The 4,326-nt window shown below is 27.9% G+C and overlaps 2 long non-coding RNA genes across 4 annotated transcripts in view; one reads left to right on the top strand and one right to left on the bottom strand.

Annotated features, from left to right (window-relative positions):
• Window positions 1-4,326, bottom strand: part of LOC106690480 (uncharacterized) — a 33,272-nt gene extending 28,946 nt beyond the window's left edge. Inside the window, exons 1-2 of one of the 3 annotated variants that reach the window (XR_010843935.1) lie at window positions 4,283-4,310; window positions 2,122-2,165 (exon numbers count right to left, since the gene is read on the bottom strand). This is a non-coding gene — a long non-coding RNA (uncharacterized lncRNA). Of the gene's footprint in view, window positions 1-2,121; window positions 2,166-4,282 lie in introns of all 3 variants that reach the window. The other 2 variants (XR_010843934.1, XR_010843933.1) reach the window with 2 other exon arrangements.
• LOC106690482 (uncharacterized) lies at window positions 1,085-2,585 on the top strand. Its single transcript, XR_001344619.2, has 2 exons — window positions 1,085-1,380; window positions 2,292-2,585. It is a non-coding gene; the product is annotated as an uncharacterized lncRNA (long non-coding RNA).

The raw sequence follows: 4,326 nt of genomic DNA on the forward strand, positions 1-4,326 counted from the left end.
GCAAAATGATTTATAAGACGTTGTCACGTCAAAAAAAAATCATTATTACTTACAGAAAAAAAATCACAATCCCTTTCCTTCCATCGCGTGCTATGAGTTTCATAACATTCGCAGTAATGCTAAGTGATAATTTAATTTGTTAAAATTATAAGACTGTTAATTTAAAGTTGAAAAAGTAAAAATATAAAATACTCTTATGTGTGGATTTATTTAAATTCAACATTTTTAATTAACGTGATAATGAAATTATTTCGGCAACAAAATTTGTATTGTACATATTTCTACTATCGATTTAATTAGTTTTACATATTCAAATGATTTATGTAATAGATATTATATATTTCTAATTCCAACAAAATATATTATGAATACTTTCATGAGATTAGACTATCTAATGCCGATATAACTATTTAAAAATTTTCGATTTCCAATTTTCAGGGTAATTATAATACCTTGTCAACAAATTAGGAAGTTAATGAAGTCCTTTAAACATATCCGCTTTTATTTGAAAAATAAAAATGTTATTGCTACTGATTTTGCTCAAAAAAGTAACTATTTTTTACATCAGTCCTGTTTACTGGAGTGTATGGATTACTGAGATTATAGTGTACTAGGTTTTAAAGCTATAAAGCTATAAAAATAAACGTTACGGAGACCCTGGGCCTTTAGGAAACTTAATAATGCCTCTGTGAGGTACTGTTATGTTTATAATATAATAATTTGTTGTTACGCGAGTAAAGTAGCAATTGGGAAATAAAGGTAGGTAGGTATATTCATAATGATTAAAAAATGAAATATTATTTAATAATTATAAACATACCACAGTTATAAAAAAAATGTTGAAAATAAGAAAATTATCTTTGAAATTGAACTAAAATTGATTTATTTATCAAAAGAAGATTTGAGAAAAATTTCTTGAAGATTTAATACTAATATAATTTAGTAAGTAATTTTTAGCTTCTATGTATTTATGAATATATGATTTAATATTTTTTACGTAAAAAAAAGATAATTCGATTTCTTTTGTTTTATTATAGTTCATAAAAAGAAAAATTAATATCAATGAAACATTTTATTACAGGTAGTTATCATCGAAATGATGTTCACATAGCCAAAAATTTTATTAATTTTTGTTTTCTGTTTTTATTAAAACAATATTGATAAAAGGAAAACAAAAGATATAAAAGCTCAAGGTGCAATTTTGAGGAAGTAGCAAGTATCTTTGTTTAATCCAAACCAGCTCCATGCACACACCCAAAAAAAAAATTCTCCCACCTCACTACGTCTCTATACTTGTATATATAGGACGGGTTTACATATATCGATTATCAGTTCAAAACAGAGCAGATAACAACAAACATGATTTCCATCAAATTTCTTGTGAGTTAACATTTAATTATTTAATTACTAATAAATAATTCTGTTAATTTTATCAACTTTCATTTAGAACGCATAAAATCTAAAAGTCCAAAATCCAAATTATTTTCTTTCTATAAATTTCACAATTTCTGTTACTATACATTTTTACTTTTAACATTATAGGATATTTTTTAGGTTAAAAATACCGCAACAAAAACTCGTGAACAGCAGCTAACTAAAAATTATACCTTAGAATAAAATTACAGTATATTTTTCTTAATAGAGTAGTAATACTTGGGATTAATAGGCTTTTATTACTTAAAATTTAGCAATGCATTTTTTTAACACCCTTCCTGGTTATTTCCGATGATGGTATCTACAGGGTGCCACCTTATTTAACCATGGTGGGGAGTCAAGGTTGTATTTTGTGGGACCGCTACAGAAATAAAAGTTGACCCACCAGGGATGGATTGCAACCGACGCGGTTGCAGTTCCGAAGAACTACGTCTCAACTTCCACGGCTATAAGCGGCGTCAGCGAATTTTTAATAGTTTTGGAAACTGACGTTTTCTGAATAATAAATTGTGTGTAATATAATTAAAATTTAATACTGCAATGATAAACCTCCTGAGCGTTAATATAACTAAAGTTCTTAAAATTGACTCCCTTTTTTTGACATTCTTGAGGAATTGGTTTTGGATTAGTTACCTAGTGTAAAGTAAAAAGTAAATATTTATTAAAATTAGTAATTTTTTTTTATACCTTACCCAAAATAGTTTTGCATGACAGTTCTTTTCATTATATTCCTAATAAACAAAACTTTATTAGCCACTTTTATTTTATCAAATTAATTCATATTATTAAAAAATACTTTTCCTACATTATTATGTTTTATTTTAATTAATTTTCACGTTATTTTTATTGTTTTCTAGTTCTTGGTCGCCCTGGCTATTGCCTGCGTGATGGCCTTCCCTGAAGAAGAATTGGTTAGACAGAAGAAGCAGGTCCTCCTGACCGGATACCCCTACGCCTACTCTTCCTGGGCTCGCCCAGTCACCGGATGGTCTGCTGGATGGGGAGGATATGTTTGGTGAACGGTCTTCAACCTCATTTAGAACCTCACCCTGTCATCAAAAACCTCGGCTAGGATCTGGATGTCTGTCTTGCGATAGTGTTTTGTCTTTAAAGCCAACCAATAAAGTGATGTTATTACTTCATTGGAAAAATGTCTTATAATTTTACCCAATATATTCCAAAGGAAACACCCATTGAAGTAAAGATTAACAGATACATCTAGCAAACATCATATAAATATAAAATGTGTTTACATAAAATATCAACAGACTGATAGATAATTTATTATTAATAATAATAATATAATCAAACTTCGATTTTTATGACTATATTGGAAAAATAGAGTTAACAGGTATCTGAATAGAACAGAAATCGATATAAAATATAAATATTGTCTGTAAGAATTATTACTCAATCTAACAATTGATTTAAACATAAAAACATAAACAAACATACAAAATACAATAAAAAAAACAAACATAAAAAAGAAATAAATCTGTAAACTACATATTTAGCAGCTAAAATTATGAAATTAATACTAAAGATACGAATTACTAATCAATATATTTTAATGTGATATTATTATTAACAGAACTTTAGATTGATTGAAAATCAGATAAAACCCTCAGTTAATAAGAAATAGTCAATTTTATCGCCAACTGCAATTGGAATCGATAGCTGAATTTATAAAAAAAGTATACTAAATTTATTTTCAGTTACTATTAATTAAAGCTGTTGTGACTAACAATTTCGGAACAATTAGTTTCGAGGAAATAACAAAGTTCCTTAACTATGTTGATGAAAAAACCCCAAAAATGACTTTTTTCAAATCATTACTTTTAAAGTTGCTGCGTTTTTCTTAAGAATAGCAGTATACAAATGGTAAGTACATGGAAAATACAAGCGATAAACAATATCGGATCTTTTCAAAATAAGGCCGTAAGAGCTGCAGCGGATAATTATTGGTTTGTAAGAAACAACCAATTGCATCGGTAATTACAGATAGAGACAAAAGAGGATTACATAAAAAAAGGTTCATGAAGTCCCACTCCCTTATCTAAAGTTAAAGGATTCCCAACCTACAACTTGGGAAACCCAACCACAACCCGAAGACTGAAGCCCAGGTTGCTACTGGACATCCTGTTATAAGCTCTATATTTATCAGTTCTGTTATTGTCACTCTAAAATTTTATTTTATCTTCATTTTTATTCTCTTTATCTTCTTTTTAAATTCACTTTTTTTTCATCTAAGTCTATTATTTATAATGTTAAATTCATAAATGTTATTTTTACAGTTTTTGTTATTAATTTTACTTTTATCTTAAAATTTTGTTTAATTATGAAATTGTATATCGATAGGGATGTCTTTTGTATGAGACTATGCTATACTAAATAAAAGTGAAAAAAAAAGATATCGGAAAGGCATTCCTCTAAATTTCCAACAATTCTCTAGATCGATTTATGTTTATGGTCACAGCTCCGTTTTCATTTTAGTGTGATGCTATAAAGCCTTTCTCAATGTAAGGTTCATCGAGCGTAAAAGAATTTCTTTAATCATACAGATACTTCCTAGAAGTTTCTCCACGTAAAAAATAATAATAAAATATAATCTCCTCAGTGGTGTATATTAGTGCACTTTAACACATTTTTATAACCATTATTGTTTTTTATTAATATAAGAATTGTTTCGGCACTTAAAAAGGTTACTTTATTACAGTAGATTCTTTGTAACATAAAATGACTAAAAAATACCGCACCTGGCAAAGGCCTAATAACATCAGTAAAAGAATAATATAATTATGGAATATATTCAATTGGATTTTGAATTATTTCACTACCTCATACTTACAAGAATTTTGAAAGAGTACATGCCAGCTAGAGCCCTGAAACCGG

The sequence above is a fragment of the Halyomorpha halys genome, unplaced genomic scaffold (assembly GCF_000696795.3).
Source record: "Halyomorpha halys isolate HHAL.00 unplaced genomic scaffold, Hhal_1.1 Scaffold1739.1, whole genome shotgun sequence".
NCBI lineage: Eukaryota > Metazoa > Arthropoda > Insecta > Hemiptera > Pentatomidae > Halyomorpha > Halyomorpha halys.